The following is a 26,285-nucleotide window of genomic DNA, read 5'->3' as shown; positions in this document are numbered from 1 at the left end:
ATGCCGATGCATGGCCCTATGGGGGTGAATGTGATGTCCAAAGACAAGAGGAAAATGGATGAAACGAACGGGGATCAGTTAAAGATTCCAATGTCTGTGGTCCAGAAGCATCTGATGAAGAGTGGGGCTTTCCCTGGTGTTGATAACTGTTGTGCGGCTGTCGCCACAAATGGGTGTGCAATGATGAGGGAAACAATTCAAGGAATGATTGAAGTAGGAATGGACGATGTAAGATGTAAAGCACCCAGTCTGGCAGTTGAAACCGTCAAGGTGGAGAACGCCATTCTTGCTGAGAAAGAGAAGAAGCTGTCTATTTCTTCTTACAAACAAGCCCTAGAAGTGGTGAAGAATAGAGAGGCCCAAGGTTGGGGAAAAATCATAGACATTATGGTGAAGGCGGATATGTTTGGGGTTGGCTATCAGCCAGATCAAGACTTGTTTGGGCAAAACAGAGGATGTCGCCCACCGTTCACATTCGTCAGTGCTGGGATGTTGGATCCAGGTCACGCCTGTACAGTAGGTGGAGAGATTGACAGTGACTGTGAACTGGACTCGTGGATAAAAGCGTGCGTACCAGGGAACTGGAAGGCCTCAAAGATCATCACTGTCACTCATCCGGAAGAGTAATATTTTCTGTTTTCAATTCTGTTTGCATGGAAACCGTACGTTTTGCCCGAAACGTAATGGTCCATTGTAAGGGCCATCTCATATGTTTCATTGTGCAACGTTTTGCATCATTAATAAATGGATGTTTTTCACATTAAAAGCGGTGTTCCCTATTTTTCATTTATTTTTGCAGTTTAAAAAAAAACAAATAAAAATGGCAATGTTTGTTTTCATTTTCTTTCCTGGTGTTTTGTCTCGTTCCGACTTCGAAAAATAATTCTCCGGATCTCATTAATAACAATTTGGTTACACCTCATATGACTTCGACAATCCGATCTATCATGCCGAAGAAGAAGGCGAAGAAGATTGTGATCTGCTGGAATTAGCCAGGTTGTTGAAATAAGAGGAGAAGGTGATTCAGCTGCACAAAGGGCGAGTTGAGCTTGTTAACCTGTATACTGCCGAGGTCAGAAAGGAAATGAAAATTGGGGCCGCTTCAGAGGCGAGTCGAGAGCAGAATGGTAGCCCTGTGGAAAGAGCATGTGGATACCTTCGCCTGGTCATGTCAGGATATGCCAGGGTCGGATACCGGTGTCGTTGTGCACAAGCTACCATGGAGAGAAGACTGTCCTCTAGAGAAGCAGAACGTCGGTACCACGTATCAGAGAGCCATGGTGGCTTTGTTTCATGATATGATTCATCATAAAATTGAATGCTATGTTGATGACATGATAGCAAAGTCCCAAACAGAAGAGGGGCATCTGGTAGATCTGGCCAAGCTGAGTGGACCAGTTGAGATAATTCAAACTGAGGTTGAATTCAAATAAGTGCACTTTCAGAGTGCGGTCCGGTAAGCTGCTGGGGTTCATTGTAAGAGAGGAATCGAGGTTGATCCTGCTAAAAAAAAAAAAGAGAAGAACAAAAGCAATACAAGAAATGCCTGAACTGAGAACAGAGAAGGAGGTTCGTGGTTTCCTAGGTAGATTGAACTACATTTCATGGTTCACATCTCATCAAACAGCCACGTATGAACCCGTATGAAAAAAGATCGGACAGTCAGGTGAAATAATGATTGCCAAGGGGCATTGAGAAATAAAAGAATAAGTTGCAGGAGCCTCCGATTCTATTGCCTTTCTATGGAGAGAGAGCGTAAACCCTATACTTGACGGCCCTCGAGGGGTCTATGAGGTGCGTATTGTGTTAGCATGACGAGTCTTGTCGAAAAGAGCATGCAATTTACCTTAGCAAAAAGTTTACCGACTGTGAAACAATACATTCACTGCTCGAGAAAACTTGCTGTACTTTGGCATAGGCTGCTCACCGACCGAGACAGTATATGCTGGTTCGTACCACTTTGTGGATTTCCAAGATGGGTCCGATCAAGTAGATTTTTGAGCAACCCATTGAGGATTATCAACTGAGGAAGTTTGAGTTCCCTGATGAGGACATCTCGAGGCGCTCAAATCGAAAGATTGTGAGGAACCGATCCCGGAGGAGGGGCCTGGCCCTGAATCCGAACGGATTCTGATGTCTGATGGGGAAGGTTAATATGGATGAGTTGGTGCTGCTTTGGTTACGCCAAAGGGATCCCACCTTCCTTTTGTTGCCCGGATAACATTTGAATGCACCGACGGTGTGATTGAGTATGAAGCTGGTATCCTGGGTATCGAACCTCGGTGCGTGCATCTACTGGGGCAAAAGCCTTTATAGCTGTGTATGGGATGGAAGCCGTGCTACCGGTTGAGGTGCAAATTCCCTCTTTGAGAGTCCTGATGGACGTGAAATTGCAAGAGGCTGAGTGGATAAGGACTCGGTAGGGCGCGTTGAGCTTGATTGAGGAAAAGAGGCTGGCAGCCATCTGTCATGGACAATTGTACCAGCAGAGGATGAAGCGTGCTTTTGACCGAAAGGTACGACCTCGGGTATATCATGTGGGTGATATGGTGCTGAAAAGGATCCTTCCTCCTCAAAACGATCGTAGGGGCAAGTGGACACCCAATTATGAAGGTCCATTCGTGGTTAAGAAGGTTTTCTCTGGCGGAGCCTTGTTGCTAACGACCATGGATGGCGAAGATTTTCCATCCCCTGTGAATGCAGACGCAGTTAAAAAATACTTCGTATAAAGAGACCCGCTGGACGAAAAGAATAAAATAGTCCAGGCAAAAATGGGCGTCCCGGCGAACCGAAAAAAAAAAGAAAAGGTTCGGGCAAAAATTAGGGATAAAAAGAGAAAAAATTGTACACCCGGCAAGTCGAAAACCCCACAAGGGCGGCTTGGGCAAAAAAGGGTATCCCGGTGGACTGAAAACCCGAAAGGGCGGTCCAGGCAAAAGAGGGATTGAAACGAACAACTGCGTCTGGCATGATCGTTCGCGCTTTGGTTAAGGCACCAGGATAATCCCCGGCAGGGATCAGTCGGAAACGTCTTTTTCAGAAGGCAGAAGGCACGGAGAGTCTGAGGACATATGGGGTGTAACCGAGTTGGAACCCGATGAGATCGCGGTTTCACATTGCCATTAGGATAGATTTTCCTTTTGTGCGCAATTACCTCTTTTCAGGAATTGCTTCCTTTGTATTGCTCAGTTTTGAGCCACACTTTTTCAGTCAATAAAATGCATGTTCAGTCAAATAAATTCTGTTTTTGTTTTTCATTACCGCTTTGATTGCAAAAACATCCAGTTATTTTTGATAAAGAATCTTTGCATTTTTAGACATACAGGTCCCTTCCAATGCATGCTTATAAGATTGAAAATTTGAAATCTTATTCGGTAGGTTGAGTGACCCAAGTGTTGAAATCTTGACACGCCTGGGGCACGTTTTATCTAACGATCTCTTTTACAGGTGCTGTTAGATATTTTCACTCACTTGCAGGTTGTGATGTGGAAGCTTTTGATAAAAGAATCCCCGCAGAGTCCAATCAGGGACGAATGAATTGAAGAATGGTGAAAAGACGACGAGAGACGTACGACGATCTTGGATATTAATCAAGAAGACTCTTCAAAGTCTGAAGATTGGAAAGTCTGTATGAATCCCAGGAGTTCGATCGCCGTGGAGTACGGAGACGTCAGGAATACAAGGTGATGAATCAGAAAAGTCCAGACGAGTCTGGGAGTTCTCAAAGTTGGAAAGCTGACATTGGATTTGGAGGGTGAATGCCCTGGTTCGACGAGTCGACGGGTGTTCTGCGCCAGACTTTCCTGGTTTCCCCAAGCAGGGTTGGGATTATTACTTCCCCAGCAGATTCAAGGTCTGTGACTTCCCTAGCAGGGTCAGGATGGTTATCTCCCCAGCAGGTTGGAGATCGGTGTTTCCTCAGTAGCCGGGCCTGAAGGTTGCTGTTTCCCCAACAGAGGTATCTGTGGGTGGTGGTTTCCCCAAGCAAAGTCGGGATTGTTGTATTCGCAGCAAGTCAAAGACTGTTGTTTCCCCACAGCGTGCGTTGGTGGTTCTTTCCCCAGCGAAGTCCCCAAGCGGACCGGGTGCAGAGGAGGTTATTCCTGGAAAGGGTGGCCTATTTCCCAGCGGCAGTGTTATTCCCCAGCAGGGTGGAGATCGGAGTGTTAGCAAGTTCCTCAGCAGAGTGCCTCGAGCTCCCCAGAAGAGTCCCTTGAGGGGGATACCTTTTATGCATGCATCATTTAGGAGATCATAGCATATTGCATAATAAATTGCGTAGCATTTCCATAATTATGGAGCATTACGCTAAAAAATCATCATGCATCATCATTGCAAGCATCAGCTAGTCTCAAGCCGAGGTTACCGTTTGAGATTTGGTTTCGCCAGTGGGTGAAGGTGCTACTCAAGCCGTGGTTACCGTTTGAGAGGTGGTTTCGCTGGTTGGAAGATCAACATCAGCATTGCAAGCATAAGTTAACCCCAAGCCGTGGTTACCATCCGAGAATGGGTTTTGCCGGTCAGTAAAGATGATACTCTAAGGAGTTTGGCATTGTGACGTGGGGTCAACAATATTCCCCAGTAGTGCGATACTGGAGGAGATTTCTGTCGTGCGAGATAGAAATTTGAAGGTGTTACTCTGAGGAGTTTAGCATCGTGGTGTTGAGATCAACAGTATTCCCCAGTAGTACGATACTGGAGGAAACTTTTCCGTCGGACAGTGATGGAAATGAAGATCGCGATCAGCGCGACTCGAGCCGTGGTTACCGCTTGAGATTTGGTTTCGCCGGATGGTGAAGATGTTACTTTGAGGAGTTTAGCATCATGACGTCAGATCAGCAATGTTCCCCAGTAGTACGATACTGGAGGAAACTTTTCCGTCGGACAGAGATGGAAATGAAGATCGCGATCAGCGCGACTCGAGCCGTGGTTACCGCTTGAGATTTGGTTTCGCCGGATGGTGAAGATGTTACTCTGAGGAGTTTAGCATCATGACGTCAGATCAGCAATGTTCCCCAGTAGTACGATACTGGAGGAAACTTTTCCGTCGGACAGAGATGGAAATGAAGATCGCGATCAGCGCGACTCGAGCCGTGGTTACCGCTTGAGATTTGGTTTCGCCGGATGGTGAAGATGTTACTCTGAGGAGTTTAGCATCATGACGTCAGATAAGCAATGTTCCCCAGTAGTACGATACTGGAGGAAACTTTTCCGTCGGACAGAGATGGAAATGAAGATCGCGATCAGCGCGACTCGAGCCGTGGTTACCGCTTGAGATTTGGTTTCGCCGGATGGTGAAGATGTTACTCTGAGGAGTTTAGCAACATGACGTCAGATCAGCAATGTTCCCCAGTAGTACGATACTGGAGGAAACTTTTCCGTCGGGCGGATATGGAAATAAAATCAAAGGACGTTACGCGATCAGCGCGAAAAGGGGTTCAAAATGGAGAACGGGGTTCAAATGGAGATTGGAGTTGAAGATTATATCCGGGATGAGGTCCTCAGGATTATCTTCTGTTCATGTGTCACCTTAGACTTTGGCTGAGGTCAGTAGAGGTCGTTATGGGTGTCTTCTGAGGAAGAGATGCACATGTTACCTTCCTTTTGTGGAGGTGTACCCTCTGATATGTCGCCATCAGAGTGGTGTTTTGGTGTTATTTCCGACGTTGCCATCGGAATTATCACAAGTTTCTGGAAAAGGGGTTCAAAGGGAGAAAGGGAGACACGGGGTGTTTTCTGGAGAACGGGGTTCACAATGACGATCACAAGTTATCGTCAGGCGACTGGGGTTCAAATGGAGAATGGGGTTCATTATTGGCAAACAAGATGTCGGGGTTCAAATGCGGTGATCCGGGATCATTCGCGCGAAAGAAAATTTGTTTGGGGTTCAAGAAAAGCAAAAAGGGATTATCAATCATAAAGTTCCGGGGTTCAAGAAAAGCAAAAAAAAAGGAAGAAGAAGATGATAATAATCCCCAGCGGATAGGTGGTGTTCAGGCCATGGGTATCCCTGTGTTACCATTTATTTTGGTATCCAGGTCGACATTCTGTTTCGGTGATCAGGCCGACTTTCTCCGTACCAGACGGGTTCTTCTTTCAAGATTGTTTCTTCGTCGATTCTGACCGGCATTGTTAATTATTTCCCATCAGAGTGCAAATTGTTCGTCTGTTCTTGGTATTCAATCACTCTTCACCCTGATCATCTGAAATCCGAGGCTATTCATATCGACAGGTTCACAGTGGATTGAATAGGGGCAGCTGTAACACCTCAAAATTTGCCCTCCTCTCTTGGGACTAGCTTAGCATATTGCATTTCATTTTGTAGGTCATTAGTCATTGCATCTTTGCATATCATGTGAAATAAGCAAGTCATCCTCCTAGGTCTTTCTCAGAAGATAAAGAGGTTAAAAGATTCAAGCCTGAGGGTTTCATGAATTGATCACTAGCCATCTGAAGGTTTGTGCTTCAATTAGGGTTTTCTTGGTTCCTCAAGGAGGTTGGATATTATCTTGGTTGAAATGGTACATCATCATCATCATGGTCTTATCATCATCATCAAGATTCATTGTTCCTGATCAGCTTCCTTGGGATTAGGGTTTTGACCTCTGATCAACCCTAATCATCTGTATTATGCCAATCAGGGTTTTGCAAGGAGATGAGGTCTTCATTGAGATGGGGATCATCATATGTGTTTTAATGAGCTTGTGTAAGCTAGGGTTTCATTTTTGAGCCATTTCATCAGGAGATTGAGGCTCAAATTCATCTGTGCATGACCAAGTCATCTGTCAACTGAAAAAGTCAACCAAAAGTCAACTGATGGATTTGGAGGTGGGAAGTGGTTAGAAATACTTCATTCATGTTCAAACAAGTCTCATTTGACATTTCAAACATCAACATTGAAGAAGATAAAGTCAGGACAAAACTTTCCAAAAATAGAAAGTGACTTGTAATTCAAATTTGCCAAAAATGGAAAGGTTTTCTCCTCAAGATTACATCATCAAAATTGCTTCAAATGAAATTTTGTCCAACATGAAAGTTGTAGATCTTGTTCTCCCATTTCCAAAAAGTCTAAGAACATGAATTTCCCATGTGTGTTTGAGAAGATATGGATCAATCTTGGTCAAATGAATTTGAACTTCACAAGTGCATAACTTTTGAACCATAAGGCCAAATGAAGTGGTTCTTTTTGCAACATTCTTGTTTTGATGTGCACTATCCAATTCATGCATCATACACCATGCATTTCCATTACAAAATTTTTGACTTTCCATTTGAATTTTGGAGGGAAAATGGTAGTTTGAAAAATATGCATTGCTTTCACTTCCAATCACTTGCCTTGGCTCCAAAACAACATTTCATGTGGATTTCAAGTGAATTTCGTGTACTGTAGCATCCATTACATGCACATGAGGTGAATTGCACAATTGGCCATAACACTTGAATTTCACTAATTCCAATTGCATTTGCCTAATTGTGATTAAGAGAACCATTAACAGACCATATAAAAGCATAAGCATAACTGTTTTTGTGATTAACATAACAGAATTCTGAGATCTAGATCTAGTTTCACAAATCTTCACAATTTTTTCTCTCACTTTTTCTTCCAAATTCTTCAAAAGCCTTGCCTTGTTCTTGATTGCATCATCATCCCCAAGCATAATTGGAGATTTTGGAAGCAAGATCCATTGATTTGCAAGCAGATTTGAGGACTGTTGAGGTTTTGCATCATTAATGGCAAGTGGAGATTCAAGCTAGATCGTGCAAGTTTAACACTCAAACTTTCCTCCATTCATTCATCCAAGAGCTGAGGAGCTTCTGTTTGTGCCTTACCAAGCCTGAAAGCCTCGATTTCACTTCTGCACTTCAATTAAGGTTAGAATTCGATCGTCACAATTCTTGAAATTATGATATGCTTTTGGTAGATTTTTGAATGTAGAGTACACTGAGCTTTGTATCGTGGATTTTCATTAAGAAATGAGCGAGTTATAAGGATTTTAAGTTTGATGGATGAATGTTCTTGCGTGCGAATCTTTTGATGTGGTTTGAGTTAGGTTAAATTGATCATAGCATGATGTTGTGTGTTGAAAGACGAGCGTAATGATATATTCATTTTGCATTTCTGTGACAAATGTTCTTGACCTGGAAAATCGCGTATGAACGTGATGAACATCTTAGGGTTTTAACTCCAGAACGTGTTTGATCCATGCCTGGCCTTGTTTGCATGTGGTTCAGTGTTAGTGATCATGTATTGGTTGCATTGAAACCAGCGTGGCGTTTTGATTGGTTACGAATGATTGCCCTGGCCACATCAGCTTTAATGAAACGCAGTGTTTCATGGAAAGGCGCCACAATTCAAATTTCAACGTGGTTCGAATCCCAGCTGAGACATTTTCAAATGAGGCTTTTGCATTTTTGCTCCTTTCACCCATGCCATTCACATACATACTTTCATGTGCTTTTTAATTTTTCATTCATTTCAAAAAATCATAACTCCATGAATAATTGTCCAAATGAGATGAGGTTTTTTGCATGTTGTTCCTCATGATGTCTACTATTTTATGAGATTTTTTCCAGAAATTGTGCACGTATGGAATTTAATTTGGCTTAGGTATTGTGTGTACATGTGCTTTCTTGACCTACCTTGCCAAATGCTTCATGAAATGATGAGTTTTGATCCAATGATTTTGAAACTTTGCATGCTTAAACTAGACACTTTGATTGAAATTTTGGTGTTGAGATTGTATTTTTAGCATTTCTGGTTGATGAGTTATGATCTGATTAATGTAGGTGTGATAATGTGTGTCACACCTTTGCTTGCTTGACTTGTGGATTTTCTTTGCCATGCCAATTCAATGCCAAATAATCTGATTTTTCGCATGATGCTACTTCTGGATGTTAGGACTGATCATGAATTTTTATGGAAATTTTGGAATGATTTCCAATTTGTTTGAGATTTTCCTTGCTGATTGGTCATGTTTGGACTTTTGATGAGTGTTGAATTTAGATGATTTGTGAAATGCTTGATGTTTATCATATGAACTTGAAATTTTGCACATTGATTCTAGACACTTTGAAGTTTATTGTGGCTTTGGTTTGAGACATTTATCATTTGTCAATTCTGTTTTAGGCTTGTGCTAAGATGATGTATCATTTTGTGCCCTAATTGAGCTTGCTTATGCTTACCTTGCCTTATGGAATTTAATTGCCATGCTTAAAATTGCCCAAATGCCTTGATTTTTGGTGTGTTGATCCTATGATGTGTGCTGTTTAGCCATGATTTTTCTTGAGATTTATTGAATCATTTTTGAGTTGATGTGGATTGGTTCATTCTGTTTGCTTCAATGAGCTTTCAACTTGCATGCTTTGCCTTATGTGCTTTGTGAAATGAACTTGGTTGATGCTATTGATATGAGACAACTTCGATATTGTTCCTAATTGATTAAGCTTGATTCATGCCAATTTTCATGTTCTGTTTTGGATTATTTCTCCCACTTTGACCCTAGGCCTTGTCCTAGTGGTTTATGCTTATGGTTGAGTTGTGTTTTCAGGACAAGAAGCATATGGCCTTGAGGAATTGGTTCATTGGCTTGAGCTACCTATTTGATTGGTGTTGATTAACATTGAGTTGTCTTGTAGGTGGATTAGCTCCTTTCAGTTGAGCTTGTGCTTTGCCTTGGTGCATTGATGCTTGTCTGTTTAATTGTGTACTGTTGACTGTGGACCATTAACTGTCTGTTTGACTTTGTTTGAGTTGTAAACTGATTGTGTTAGATTATTTTCAGGTACCTTAGTTGCTATAGTTCCTTTGTGAACTTGCTTTTGCTGTTGCTTGGTTGCTTAACCACTTGAGGTATAACATCTCTTCTTCATGTAGTCTGGAAGACCTGGCCTGTTACTTGGTCAGGCACCTGTCTGAAGTCCTCCTTAAGAGGCAATGCTTGTGTATGTTTATCATTGTGCCAAGCAGGAAAAGACCTTTGATAAGGCAATTGGCAGATAAAAGAGATGTGTAATCCATCTCCTGCTAGTCAGTGTGTCATCCCTTTGCTCACATTACATGTTGATGCATTGTGGATATTAACCCAAGATCTATAGAGTCATTACTTGTGGAGAGAGTTCCATCTTTCTGAACTCCCACATCTTCTGTCATCTGAAGCTCTCCCTGACCAGGGATAAGAGCTATGAGGCACACCCCTCATCTCCCATTTCATCTGCTTCACCCTAACTCTCAATGTTAGGGTTAAGATCTAACATCACCCGATTCCAGTTGGCTTGCTTTTGCAGCCTAACCTTGTATGAGCCCAATTGATTGCATATAGTGTGTGTGATTGTTTATTGTGCTTGTATGTTTGCTTTGCCTGTTTAGGATAGCTTGCTGCCTGTGCAAGTTAGATAGAAAACTCAACCTAGGACCATTGTGGAATGCATGATAACTATTAGGCTCGAGTCAGGCTCCCTTCTAGTTTGTCATTTCCCTGTCTCTGGTTAGGTTAGAAGTTTCTCCCCTGTTAAGGGGAACTACGTTGCCCTGATCCTCATACCAGATGAGGTACGTAGGCAGGAGGTCGTACGAGATCTATCCGGGCACCCTTTTTCTTTTTTGCGTGTGTTTGCTTGACAGTTGCTAGGCTCGAGTGCCAGACTCCTTGGTAACTTGTTGTTTGTTTCCCTCTTGTGTGTTAGGAGATGGATATAAGACCAGCGATTGGCAGTCCGTATCCTATTGGTGTTTGTTTATGTGGAGTCCGATGTAAGCCCAGCGATTGGCAGTCGGTTTCCCGTGTTTGTGTTCTGTTTGGCGTGCGTTAGCCGAACTACGGTAGCTCTGATTCTCATTCCAGATGAGATACGTAGGCATAGGATGCGATATCCTAGCGAGCCAGTTCCTCTCTTCCCCCACCTGTGTTGTGTGTGTGTGCGTTCTTTTGAGCAGTGTTTTAGCAACTTTATTCTTTCCTTTTGAGCGTGGATCCCGTCGAGTACGACGGATGCGTAGGGGTGCTAACACCTTCCCTTCGCATAACCGACTCCCGATCCCATCTCTCTTTGGTCGCGAGACCATGTCTTTTCCAAGTTTACTTCGAGCGTTTCCTTTCCCTCTTTGGGATAAATAACGCACGGTGGCGGCTCTGTTTATTTTTGTTTTAGCCCGCCGGTTGTTTTTCGCGGATGCGCCACCTCCCCGAGAACAATATCTCCTGCCACGTCAAAGGTCGGCTCAAGGCAATCAGAATTTGAAGTAGGAACAAATCAGCAAGGGAAAAAACTATCAAGAAAGGAGACGTCCTTACTATGATCTAGTTCATATGTATTATACACATCTACTGCGTATACTAATTAATGATGGGGGCAATTGTGCCCAAACAGATCGAGCCTGCTAAGTTCCCCTACCATCCTAAGCATGATCCCAATGCCACATGTGGATATCATGCCGGACACATAGGGCATTCTATAGAGAATTGTTATCCTTTTAAGGCCAAAGTTCAAGATCTCATCAACCAGAAATTGCTATGCTTCACACCTGCAACTACTGAGGTGCCTTTTGAGAAGGAGTTTGAATATCAGGGTCCTACGATTCATGTGCAAGTTCCCTCTTTTATGTGGTCCATCCTGATATGCAGTATCAAAATCAAGGATATCACCCTGGAATGCCTTTGTCCTATCATGGGGCATCGTCTTCCACTACTGTTCAACCTCGGTATACCTACCCTGGGCCACCCTACGTCCCATTTGGAGTTCAATATGGTCAGACTTCTAATCAGATAGTCAACCCTGACTTGATGCACTCTACTCAGATGTTCCTACCAGTGGCTACTCCTTATATTCACCCTCGGTTCCAAGTACCTTTGGTGCCCATGTCGTACTACTCATTCTCACATGGCGTTACAACCTTGCGTCAATAGCCTCCTCGGGCTCAGATTCTACAAAGTCAACAAACTGTACCATATAACCACCGAATTCAGGGGCATAATAAGTATCCTCAACATGACTAGATCTCTATATCGTATGCCCAATTGATATCCTACCTTGTCCAGCAAGGAGTCATTGTGCTAAAGGAATTACCACCCGCGGCTTTCCCCTACCATCACATGCATAACCATAATGTGTCTTACGCATTTCACATTGGATACATAGGGCACTCCACAAAGGATTGCTTAGTTTTCAAAGCCAGGGTACAAGATCTCATGGACGAGAAGGTTTTGACTTTTATTGAAGAAAGGCCTAGTGTGAGGACTGATGATGGTGAATGCAGTCATTGATGAAGAATGCTCAGAATTGGGTTTGCATCTACAGGATGAATATCAAGGCTAGTTACGCCAGCAATATCATATTGTTCAATTATGTCTGTCTCATTTGTAATCTTTTCTTGTTTGTTAAATGTTGATTTGTAAAACTTGTATGTTTTCAGATGATAATCATAACGAAATAAACATGCATGTTTTGAATAAATCTATTCGTGTTGACTCATATTTTATTTATCAGTATCAAACTTTTGTTTAAGTAAAATCAAAAGAGAATGATGGAATAAAATACACGAGATCACTGATTGTATGCTTTTGAATAAAATTGTGCTGATGATGTAAGGCATTGTTTCAAATCCCTAAACACTGGAGGTATAAGGAAGATAATCCCTAGTCAACCCCTTTGGGCCTTGGAGTATGTGTTTCTTTCTATACATAAAACCATCAATTTTAACTAGGGGTAGAGTAGTATTCATTTTAGTCCGACCTTACGTTCAAATTTCAAAAAGGAGAGCATCCCATTAAAGGATATATCATATCTTATCCCTCTCAAGAGGATTGAATTACAAATTCACAATGGTTATCCCTTACCAGTAAAAGGAGTGAGACAGTCACGACCTTTGCAACAAATCAAGCAAGAAAATATCACAAGATTTGTTCCAACACAAAAAAGATGAGAAATGAAAAAACCAAAAGCAAAATAAAAAGTTGCTAAGTCGAAAGCTTGAAAACAAGATTGACTTAGGCAAAAGTTAGGGCATCCCGGTGGACTGCAAATTCAAATGATCAGTCCAGGAAAAAACAAGGGAAAGCAAAAGACAAAAGAACAAGAGGATCAATAACAAATCCCACAGCAAGAGCAAATATGTGTGGATGCAAATAAAATAAAAAAGGTGAGTGACTGTCGCTCAAAACTCTCATGGGTTCCATAACCATCATTGCTATTACTCAAATCCTTTTCTGAAAGATGGACACTTGTTTAAAGCTAACTGAATGTATGATTGTAGAACATCACGAAGAATGGGCAGGTTAGAATAGGTTTCAAGCCTTATATCCTTTCTTTATGAAATCGTGAACCAGACCATGTTACAACCCTTAAAAGACCTAATTGAAGCATGGTTTATTTCAAAAGCATACTATGCAAAGATCACTTCAAATATGACTCCTAAAGATTTGTTTGTCATTTTTATTGATACTGATATGACATTCTAATTAGTGATTCATTCACTATATGTCATAATCTTAGTAAACATACTTGAATTTCAAAACTTACACGAGCATGACATTATAATCACCATTTTCAAAATGAGCACTTTTACTCGTAAACATGCACTTGACATCAAGAAAGATTACACCATGGAAAGATTGATCACTCTGAAGCACAAATCTCTTCATAACCTAGTTAATATGGGGAAATCACATAGAGATTCGACAAATCTCTCTGATAGATCATCCAGAAAGAGGCAAAGTTACTTCAAGGCTCATATTGGGGCAGACCACCCCAAGAGCACGATAAGTGAATCACTTCCAGAAATGGTTAATCAAGGGAATACCATTTCAAGACGTTGGGGAAAGCCAGTTTGAGATCTTCAGATGACAAGACTACTTCATAACTTGTGACCGAGGCAATTCATGCAGGTATCCAACAGACTGGGAAAAAAGGCAAGTTATGAAGGTACAATCTCTCTCCATGTTTCAAATCAAGTCTAGAGATATGGTAACTACTTTTAAGTTTGAAGTAGGTGTCAGAGAATCACGTATTTGTGGCCCTTATCCCAGCCATAAATTTCCACCTCCTGCCATATGGGCATCTGGTTTAACCAATACATAAATCATCATCATGCGTCAATCATGTCGCTTCACTCATGCGTATCATTCATTTTGCATAGCATAAAGCCTTGCAAACAACAAGAACCAAAAGTCCAGTTTTTATTGGCACATCAAAAGTTCAATTCTTTTTGGCACACCCAAATCCCAACCTTTGCTTGGCAAATCACAAAACTCAGCTATACTTGTATCATGCATATAGTAATACTCATTGCATTAGCATTACATCTCTAAAATCGCGTGAAATATCCATCAAGACGGAGCATTACGCCATAAAAAATTCAAACATGCATAGAAAGCATAAGGCAAACTTGGTACCTCTCAAAAAAGACTTTGTTTTTTTAAAAAATCACTTGCCCCTACTAACATACTTTCTAGCGCTCGTTCGTGTTGGTATTCCTTTTTTTTAGTACTCATTTGTATTGACTCTTAGCGCTCATCTGTGTTGACCATATTTCTGTAACACTCGTATGTGTTTTTCCCAAAAGAAGTCTTTCCCAATACTCGTTCGTATTGGTATTCTCAACAATCGTCAGTGTTGACACCTTTTTTCAATACTCGTTTGTATTGCTTTCCAACACTCGTCCATGTTAGTACTTTCTTCGTTAGTACTCGTCAAGATTGACTCTCAACACTCGTCCATGTTGAAACCTTTTTCTAATACTCATATGTATTTCTTTCCAACGCTCGTCCGTGTTGGTACTTCCTTCATCAATACTCATTTGTATTAACTCTTAACACTCTTCTGCGTTGACACCTTTTTCCAATATCCATCTGTATTGCTTTCTAACGCTCGTTCGTGTTAGTACTTCTTTCGTCAGTACTCGTCTGTATTAACTCTCAACACTCATATATGTTGTCACCTTTTTTCCAATACTCGTGTGTATTGCTTTCCAACGCCTGCCCATGTTGGTACTTCCTTCGTTAGTACTCATCTGTATTAACTCTCAACGCTCATCCGTGTTGACACCATTTTTCTAATACTCGTCTGTATTGCTTTCCGATGCTCATTTGTGTTGGTACTTCCTTAATCAGTACTCGTCTGTATTGACTCTCAACACTCTTCCGTATTGACACCTTTTTCCAATATTCGTATGTATTGATTTCCAATGCTCGTTTGTGTTGGTACTTCCTTCGCCAATACTTGTCTGTATTGACTCTCAACGCTCGTTTGTGTTAAGACCATTTTTCCAATACTCGTCTATATTGCTTTCCAACAATGGTAATCGATTACCCTGCTTCCAGTAGAAAAAAAAACATTTTTCACGATGGTAATCGATTACCATGTTTGGGTAATCAATTACACAACTTCCAGTAGCCAAAAAACCCATTTTGCATGATGATAATCGATTACCATGTCTTGGGTAATCGATTACACCTGGGATAATGAGTCAAAATGCTGCATTTTTCAGTAGTAATTCAAATTCCTTTGCACTCCAAACCAATCCCATTGTTTGCATCAATACACATTGAAATCTTTACATAATTATGCAGCAACCAACCATATCATTCATGCATTGAACTAAGCTCCTAACACTTTAATTCACCAAACTTCTCAAGCTAACTCCAAACCAATTCAACTAACTCCAAACCTCATTTAACTAATTCCAAGCCTCACAAAACTAACTCCAAAACTCCATTTGATCCAAAACTATAACCTATATAAACACATCACTCTCATTACACAAAGGATCTGAGAACTTGATCATTGTCTCAAATTACACATTACAAATTCAACCTTCACTCTCTCACTTTATCTTCTCCAATTTTTCTCCCTACATCAAAGCTCAAATCACCATTGGAGCAAGCTTCACATTGAAGTTTGTTATCAATTGAGCTAAACCTCTTGCATTCAACATTATTCCTACATTCACATAATCAACATCAACAATAATAATTTGATTCATAATTTTTTAGAGTCGATTCTTGAAGAGGAGGAGTTCATAGTAGAAGTAGAAGATTAAAGATTCCAAGTAACATACCTCTGGTTTTCACTTCATCTTCTTCATTTCCAACACCAAATTCCAAGAACAAAGCTTCATTCTTGCAGGTCGGTGAGACTTTATCCTTGCTTGTTTGCTTAAATTTTGATACCACAATGTAGCTTATGTAGTGGAGAATCAAAACCCCAAGGTTTGGTGGTTTGATTCTCCTCCATCCCCATTTAATTTCAGATTTTATGCTTAGGGTTCTTGACTTTAATGGCTCAATTTCTAGAATTGATTAACTTGTAGTTAGAATAGATGAGAGATTAGGATATAAGAGGTTGAGAGGAGTAGGAAAGTGATGTTTTTTCTTGGTTCCAGGAAACTCCGTCGCCTCCGGCGCGGTGGTGCCGGAGCTCCCATGGTGGTTCTGTTTTAACATGAGAATTGGAAGATGATGTGTAGAGAAGAGAGTGAGTTGCTTGATTTTTTCACATGTCCTCTTGCAAATTCTGTTGGGCCTAGCCATTAAGCCCAACATTTTGCTTTCCACACCTTTGTTTCACTAGGTGCTAGCCATATTAGAATTTTCAGAAATGTTGATAACTAGTTTTAATTAGATTTTTAGGAAATTAGAACTAATTAGATTTAACTGATTTTCATGATTAGAAATTTAATTCAATATCCACGACCTTGTGAAATGACCATTTTCCCCCTTAAAGGCTTATTTTACTATTTTAGCCATATAACAATGCATGCTCCCTTAGGATCAATTTTGACTTAGAATTTTAATTAGTTTTAAATCAATCCTTGATTAACCAATGCATTAACCCTTAGGATTAGCTTGTGAATAATTCTAACCATTAGATTAGGCTATTCATAATCTTCAAGTTAATTCAAACCCTCCGATTCAAATTGATCAAAAGTAATTTTGATCAATTAAATCCTTTGATATTGTATAACCCCACAATCCATTAAAGTGATCAAAAGTCACTTTATCACTTGATAGGATTAATTCTAACGTTGTGGGTCTCCGAGCTTCAAGATCAGTCTTCCATGCAAGATATCCCAGTCACATCGAGCAACGAATTATACAAGATAAATCAAAGGTCAACACTTGGTAAATATAATTCAAATTGGACGATATGAGCCTTAAGTAATAAGGAATGATGAGACGAAGTTTCTCCTACCCTTGTCTAGAGTGACTTTGCGTATGAGACGTAGGCCCTAGCTCTTCAAAGCATTCACCCATATTCATAGACTTTAGTGCAATATAAATCGAGTAAACTACCAAGTCTTCTTCATGCAAAACAACATCAACACAAGGAGCAACAATGGTGATTCTTCTCCAACAAGCTTTTTAGTTATGAGAAGTATCATGCGCCATGAGCCTTAAGTAATAAGGAATGATGAGACAGAGTTTCTCCTATCCTTGTCTACAGTGACTTTTCATACGGGGAGTAGGCCCTAGCTATTCAAAGCATTCTCCCTTATTCATAGACTTTAGAGTGATTCTTATCAATCAATTGTCAAGTCTCTTCATATTCCATTATCAATCAATCATTTCTTTTGCCTCAATCATCTTGTTGTCAGCCCTAGTAGGCCGAACTACGAAAGCTATGATTTCCCTATTGCATTATAAGGATACGTAGGCAGGAGAATTTAGATTCTCTGCGAGCTACCTTATTTATCAACACATCATTCTTCATTCATTAATCAATACCATCTTTTTGAGATCAAATATACTTCTTTTTGGACTCCTTGTACATCCTTTTAGGACGATATTGTAGTAGTCCACTGCATGAATCAAGAGTTGTTTGGATCGTCCCCAAACATTTAATTCTTTATTTTTTAGCTAAGACGCCAGCTTACTCTTCAGTTCAGAGTCTATCTCCTTCATGGATCCAAGGTATTCTTCTTCTTTGATCTCGAACTATTGCTCCTTGTACACAACAATACTTTCTTTTGGGAGTAAATGCTACATTCTCACAGATCGTGAACAGAGAAGGAAGCTAGATCCCAAAAGTGATGAAGGCGTATTTCTGGGATACTCCACTAACAGCAGAGCCTATAGAGTGTTCAACTACAGGACCAATGTCCTGATGGAGTCCATAAATGTCATTGTGGATGATAAAGAGGAAGGAACCGATGTCATGGAGGATGTTGAAACATTCCTTGATAGTCCAACTGACAGTCCAGTCAAGCCTGAAGAAGTACAGGAACCTCCTCCTGAATGTGAAGTAGAAGCACCCACCAAAGTGCCATCTATCAGAATTCAGAAAGACCACCCAAAGGATCTTATCATAGGGGATCCCACCAGTGGTGTAACTACCAGGTCAAGAGGAATAAACTCAAATTCCTGCTTTGTTTCCAAGGTTGAACCAAAGAATGTGAAAGAAGCCCTGACTGATGAATACTGGATCATTGCCATGCAAGAGGAACTCGAGCAGTTCACAAGGCATGAAGTATGGGAGCTGGTTCCAAGACCTGAAGGGTCCAACATCATTGGTACCAAGTGGATATACAAAAACAAATCTGATGAGAAAGGAGTAATTACTAGAAATAAAGCAAGACTAGTATCATATAATGGAAGCCCGACTAGTCCATATATCGGTAAAGGTCAGTTTTACTCTTTGGTTCCAAGTTCACTTTCCATTTGTGGGTTCCTTGATACCATTTTATTGGTACAAGTTATACTTTTCATCACTTATCTCTCTCTTTGTTCTCGTGGTTCCATGAACTACGATTACTCTGACTTTCTCATTACATAGTGAGAATACGCAGGCACGAGGATGCAAATCTTTGGCGAGCATACTCCTATTATCTCCTCTTCCGCCTTAGGGCACCACTCATATCTTTCATGATCTATTATCTACCTTCGATCATAAATCGTTCATCCTAGTGACATACCATTTCTTTGACACCGAAATACAGTTTTCTTTGGAACTCCATATACACCCTTTTAGGACGATATAACGACAGTCCGCATTTGCACCTAGAGTTGTTTGGCTCGTACCCATACATTTAATTCCTTCTTTTTGGTTATACCATATAGTGGCAGCCCTGCTTGTCCATATATCGGTTAACACTGTTTCCCTCTATGGTACAAATCTCATTTCTCTTATGGATTATAATATACACCTTTACATTCAGTTTCAAATTATACCTCTTCAGCCACTGTTACTAAATATTCATTTTTGTGACTTTGGTCACTTCATTCCGTTCATATCCATGATGCACCCATGATTCTAACTTCATTCACTCCATGTGATATACTCTATTGTTTTAGCCAAACACACTATCTCTTTGAGCTCCATCTTGCGTCACCTTGTGGACCAAGAGTTGTTTGGATCTTCCCCAAACACTTAATTCTCCTTGTTTTTGGCTATACCATATAGTGACATCCCGGCTAGTCCACATATCGGTTAAAGCCAGTTTTACTCTTGGGTTCATATTTTCACCCCTTGTTAGAGTTCAAACAACATAATCCTTTAGTTTAGACCATACCTTTATCATAACTTCTTTTCATCTCCCACCACTAGTTCTTTGAACTACGGAGCTCTGAATTTCACATTGCACAGTGAGAATACATAGGCATGAGGGCCCCAATCCTCACCGAGCACTTTATCTATTTCTTTTCCTTTTCCCCCATTCTTTTGCGAGTAATCTTTAGATAACACACCCATTCGAGCGAGAACAATCAAAACAGTTCCCATGGAGTACTATGGATGTTAGGGGTGCTAATACCTTCCCCTTGCATAACCGACTTCCTTACCCAACATATCTCTTTCCCCTGGGTTTTATCAATGTTTTCCCTTTCCTTCAGAAATAAATAAAGTTTGATGGCGACTCTGTTATACGTTTGAGCGTGCGATACGTTCGGGTATATTTCCGCTAGTTTCAGGAATGTAGGAGCGTTTCTCCGATACTTGAATCTTCTCTTGATACATCAGTGAAGAATCTCTACCCATCTCGAAATTTCTCCACTTCTGGTGGCCAGATTCCCCCTTGTCAGCAGGCCTCACCCATTTCCCTTAGAGAGCATTGAATGTCGACACATAAGTACCAGGCTTTCCCCTCCGACGATTCGGAAACTGATGGTTCATATGGGGAACACCCTTTTTTGTCAAAATGGTATTGAGGTTTGTTCTTCTTCTAATTCTCCCTTCGTTGTGCCTGTTGATCACTCGCCACCTTCCTAGCAGCCTTCTTGTCGAACACCATTCTACACCTCGGGCAAAACATCACTTCCAAATCCTTGGCTTTCTAGCAGTGAAGGAAGTCGAGAAAATCCTCTCCAACTTTTGGGTAGACAAACTCTATTTGATTCTCACTGCCTTCGAAAGCCTCATCTCCGGCTCCCATGTCAAAATCCTTAGTGATCTCGACCATGTTGACCTTTAGTGGTTCAACGTAGCTAGACTCCATGACTTTTAGTGGATCATAATCTATCTTCATAGGTGCCTTGCCCTTGGCGAACTTCATTCTCCCATCACTCAAAGCATTATGCACAAGATCCCTGAAAAGAAAACATTGTGAATTTTTATGCCCTAAAAAATTATGATATTTATAAAACCCACTTTTCTTTCTTTGCTCTAAAGGTGGCATTTTTGCGCCTTGTGTCACTAAAATTTGGCCATTTCCATCCAACAAATCAAATATTTTGTCACATTTTATCACATCGAAAGTATATGGTTTCTTGGGGAATTTATCACTCTTTTCAGGTTCATAATGGTTCTTCCTATTTGCTGGTGTAAGAAGTTTACACACGTATGGGGGTCCTGGCTTCAATTAGGCTAAATCGACCTTGTTTTCTTCGACATGGTTATATTCGACATTTGACGCTAGGTCATTGTCTTCCAGTCGATGTAAGCCACCCATTCTTTTTTACTTTTGATCACTTTGGCTTTCTCAACCTTCAACCGTTCGACTTGTTGAACTCTATCTGCCAACAGGGCTATATCCCTTAGATAATGTGTATCCAACTTCTTTCTAATAGAATAATCTAAGCCCCTAATGACCATTTTGAATAATTCATGCTCAGGAACTTGGGTAAAGTGCCTTGTTTTCAACAGGCGGAACCTATTACGGTAGTCATCGGTTGATTAAGTGAACTCCCGCTTCATACTTGACAACTCTTTCAAACTGATCTTAGATTATCCCATATAAAATTGTTCACGGAATAAACTTTCTAAACGATTCCAACCATTAACCGAATGCGCAGGGAGAGTTGTAAACCATGTAAAAGCATTTTTTGTAAGAGAACTAGGGAATTATCTCCTCCTTAAGTTCTCATTATTTGTTATGTCCCTCGGTTCAGTCAAATATCGAGCGATATGTTTGACTGTAGCCTCATTAGTATCACCAGTAAATTTGGTGAACTTAGGGACTTTCCATCCCCTCGGGAGTTCAGTTTGTAACTTGTACTCCGACAAGGGAGATGTATAATTTGGACTCTGTAGACCCATGTTCACACCATTCTGCACCATTATTCTTTCGATCGTGGCTGCAAGATTATTCTCTCCTACCAATTTTTCCTATCAGACTTAATTGACCACTTGGTCAGCGTCCTGATTTTGAATAACCATTAAAACTGGAGGGTGATCAGCTTCTCTAGGCCTCTCTTATTCGATTATGTGGGGGCACAACCCCCCCTGATTTACTGTGCTTTCTTCAAGAACTATTCCCTCGTTTTGAATCGGCCTAGCCACTTGAGTTTATACAATTGGTCAAACATTTGCCTGAGGAGCGCCAAAGAAATCAGTGATTCGATTCATTTGAGTTACCAATTATTGGTAACTCTGATTTGTATTTTGAATTAAAGGGTTAAATATAGTACCCATTTGTTGGGTAAGCGTGTTAACCATATCATGGTTACTTTCATCCATTTGTTATCTAATCACCATCACATAATTTATAGTGAATGTTAGCATCACTTGGGAACCGAATCCTATCCATAGTTGGGGTTGTATGGTCCGACCAGGGTTACCTATAGCTGATCCTGATGCCAATAGTAGCGAATATGAATTCACAGTATTGTCAGCAAATGTCGAATGGTTAGTATGTAAGTTTGCCATCAGTTATGTTGGCATACCATAAGGTTATTCACGCCCAAGTATAAGCATTATGAAACTTGTGGCAAAAGGCCTTAAGTCAATTACCATAGTCGGTCTAGGAGTCACTGGGTGACTCTGTGTTATTGAGGAGGAAAATACCACCCCTTCTTGCGCAATCGACGGTACAGCCATGGTCGACGACATGACTATGGTTGACGGTATTATCATCATGCTAGTAATATAGGTGATTGGTTCAGTCGAACTTGCAATGCCCGTGCCTTCCCCTGAACTATTGGATGGTTGTTCTCCATTGTCTTTGTTTCTGGGAGTAACCATTCTCCTAGCGTATCTCCTCATTGGTTTTTTAACTTCTTTTTTAGTCATCTCACCACTCCTCAATCTCATGCACACTCACAATTTGAGAAGTTTATTAAATGAAGAACTTTGCAAATAATTTTTCAAAACAGAAAATATGAATTTTCACATAAAAGGATCCCATTGGGCGTGCCAATTTGTTTACTGTGAAATTTGGTAAACAAAAACAAGTTTGATTTCACTTAAGGGATTAAAATAAAAAAGATCCTAGGAAATATTGTGTGAAAATCAAAGGTTTGAAACATATTTTGACATTGAAGTTGAAATATAAAAGAAACAAAAAATAATTGAAATAAAGTTCAATGCAGTAAATAACTGAAAATAAAGACTTTGATTTGTAAAAAATGGAACGCATATACATACATTCATTCTTGACTCTTTTCTCACAAACACACATATACTTTGAATTTTACATAATTTTTGTACAATTGCGGACCCCTAAAACATACATTAATGCTTACTTATATACTAGTCCTAAGTTAACCGTCTACAACGATCGACTAAGCAAAATATGCCACATCTTCTTCTCCATGAAGCCTTCGTCTTCGACAGGCTCCCATGTGTTCTTAAGTAACTGTCTGATCTTATCCACTTACACCATATTCGACTGCTTAGAAAATAAACATTTTGGGTATTCTGAATTTCACTAAGTCTCAAAACCAATAAACTCCCTGGTCTCTAACTGATTGCAATTCGACCAAAGTTGATACATATTTCTCGATAAGTCAAATTTGCCGAGATCTCCATGGTCGTAACTGACCACTTCGATTTTTGGAAATAAACCCAATATCACATGAAACTTATCACATCTTTATAATTAATGATGTGTCAAAAATCTGAGGTAAAAAGTTGTAGAACCTCCATAATTTTCTAGGCGATTTATTTGGCTCACCTCACAAATTAAGGTTCTTTCACCTTGAAGTATTTGTCAGCTCATCCACATATGTCGCTATTCCGCATGGAATAAGTAGGCTTGGTTTCTAAACCTCCCCACAAGCTTTCTATTTGCATAATTCTTCAAAGTCCTCAAATTTTTTTAGGTGTAAAAATACTAAAACTTATGGAAAGCATAATAAACCTAAGAACGAGACCAAGAAGGCGGTGAGTGAAGCAAGAACCTAAGCTTTTGACAAATTATACCAATCTTTAGGAACCAATGAGGGAGAAAAATCTATATGTAGACTTGCTAAGAGAAGTGAAAGAAACACAAGAGATTTGGATCAAATGAAGTGTGTTAAAGATGACAAAGACAAAGTATTAGTTCAAGAAAATGATATAAAGGATAGGTGGAAGATGTATTTATACAATTTATCTAATGAGTGATATGATATCTCATCGGACTCTAGCAGACTCGACATTAGAGAAAAGGATTGCAACTATAATAGCTATGTCGGATCCAAAAACAAAAGGTAAAGGAAACATTGAAAAGGATCAATAACAGTAAGGTGGTGGGTCATAAAACATACTTCTTGAAGTATGGAAAATTCTTAGAGATAAAGTTATTGAGTGGTTCACTAAACTTTTTGATGAAATTATGATGTCAAAGTAAATGTCGGATGAATGGAGAAGAAATACTTTAGGCCCAATCTATAAGAACAATGAGGATATACAAAATTGTGCAAATTATAAGGGATTAAACTTATGAGTCATGCCATGAAGTTATAGGAAAAAATTATTGAACGAAAACTAAGAAAAGAGACCCAAGTCACTGAGAATCAATTTAGTTTAATATCTAGAAGGTCTACCATATAAGCAATCTATCTACTATGACGTGTGATGAAGCAGTATCAGATGGACCAACAAGACTTGAACTTAATTTTTATTGATATGGATAAGGGTTATGATAGAGTTCCTAGAGAGCTTTTATGGAAAACCCTAAAGAAGAAAGATATTATGATTGCATATATTCGAGCTATCCAAGATATGCATGAAGGGGTATCAACTAGTGTGCAGACAAAAGGTGGAGAGACGGATGATTTCCCCATTACAATAGGTTTGAATCATGGTTCAACCCCACACCATTACATTTTTACCTTAAATTTGGATGTACTCATGGAACACATCCAAGAGCTAGCACCGAGATGTATGCTTTTTGCAAATGATATAATCCTACTTCGAGAGTCGAATGAGGATTTGAATAAGAGGTTAGAAACTTGGAGACATACTTTAGAAATACATGGGTTTTGCCTAAGTAGAAGTAAGACAAAATACATGAAATGTAAATTCAACCAAATGATAAGCGTTTATAACATAAAGGTGAAAGTTGGAGACCATATCATACCTCAAGTCACACAACTTAAGTATCTTGGGTTCATAATACAAAATGGTGGAGAAAAAGAAGGGGATGTAAACCATTGAATTTAATCTAAGTGGCTGAAATAGAGGAGGGCTTCAAAGGTTTTATATGACACAAATGTACCACTCAAGATAAAGGGGAAATTTTATCGGTCTGCAGTAAAACTTGCGATGTTGTACGAGACAAAATGTTGAGCGATTGAGAATCAACACGAGAATAATGTAAGTTCAGTAAAGATGCGGATGTTGTGTTGGATGTGTGGTAAGACTAAATATGATAAGATTAAAAATGAAAATATTAGTGATAGTGTTGATGTAACACTTATAGTAGAGAATGGTGAAAAATACACTTAGGTGGTTTGAGTATGTAGAGAGAAGACTTGTAGATTTTATGGTAAGGAGAGTAGATCAGATGAAGATAAGTCAAATAACTAGAGAAAGAGAAAGATCTAAAAATACTATAAGAGAAGTTATTAAAAAAATCTAAAAATTAATGATTCAGAACAAAGCATAGTACTGAATAAACATTATAGTAAATGTTGATACATGTAACCAATCTCTTTGAGATTAATTACTCTACACTGTTAGTATAAAAAAATTTACACTGTCGATTCATCACTATCACCCGTTTGCATTACTTTATAGGTTTTTAAAATAAAAGTCAAACTTATTTCAATATTTAACGTATAAGATTAACTAACGGTGTAAAATCCTTTTACACTGTCAGTGTATTTCAATTAAATTCATCTCTTTTGGTGCAATAAAGTTTAATTGTTGTTGTTTAGGTAATTTCATAAGCTGTGACATTAATCTTGAAGGAAGAAGATGGAATTGTGTGAAGTTGCATTGATAACTTTCTACGCACTTTGTTTTCATTTTCTCTCTTATTAATGTTTTCAAACGCTTATTTTCTCTCAATTATCTTTTATAATTCAAATTCAACAATAGGTTGAAGGTTGAAGTTATTACCGAGTGGAGACCAGAAACAAACAAAAGTTATTAATATGATTAATTAAAGTAAAGTTATTGGATTAGACTAAAATAAAATAAAATAAAATAAAGTAAAATTATAAAATCCAAGTGAAATAGAAAATAGTAATTTATAGGATTAATTCTATAATTTACTTTTAACTTATTTGTTTGTCAATGCATGTTAATTTTAGTTAGTAAGAAATTGACACACTCTAGACGAAGCTAAGTTTAACCCATACTACCAAAATGTAAAAGTACTAATGATAAATAATTTATAAATAACTTTATTATCATTCTTTAAATTTAAGACCGAGTCCGGTGAATTTTAGAACTCAATTGAACTAATTGTTGGAAGAAAACTTTTAAAACTTTGGAACCATATCCTGTATCTTTTGGCTCAGTCTACAGTGAGAGAATAATTAAGAGATCGAAAAATTAATGTTTTCTTTTTCTTTCTATTTTTTATATTTAATAGCGATCTTAAATTGTCATAAAATATCAATTTATTATTATTTTTTTATTTTTAATTATTTAAAGATGGTTTTTAATCGACATAAAATTTTAATTTTTTTTATGCTTCATCTTTTTAGTTA

The 26,285-nt window shown here is 39.3% G+C and overlaps 1 pseudogene; it reads left to right on the top strand.

Annotated features, from left to right (window-relative positions):
* LOC127123780 (uncharacterized) lies at positions 1–25,263 on the top strand (annotated as a pseudogene).
* The last annotated feature ends 1,022 nt before the right edge of the window (positions 25,264–26,285 follow it).

Source organism: Lathyrus oleraceus, chromosome 2 (genome assembly GCF_024323335.1).
Source record: "Lathyrus oleraceus cultivar Zhongwan6 chromosome 2, CAAS_Psat_ZW6_1.0, whole genome shotgun sequence".
Classification (NCBI taxonomy): domain Eukaryota; kingdom Viridiplantae; phylum Streptophyta; class Magnoliopsida; order Fabales; family Fabaceae; genus Lathyrus; species Lathyrus oleraceus.
Note: the sequence above shows the minus strand (reverse complement) of the source record. Positions and strands in the feature narration are given on the sequence as shown.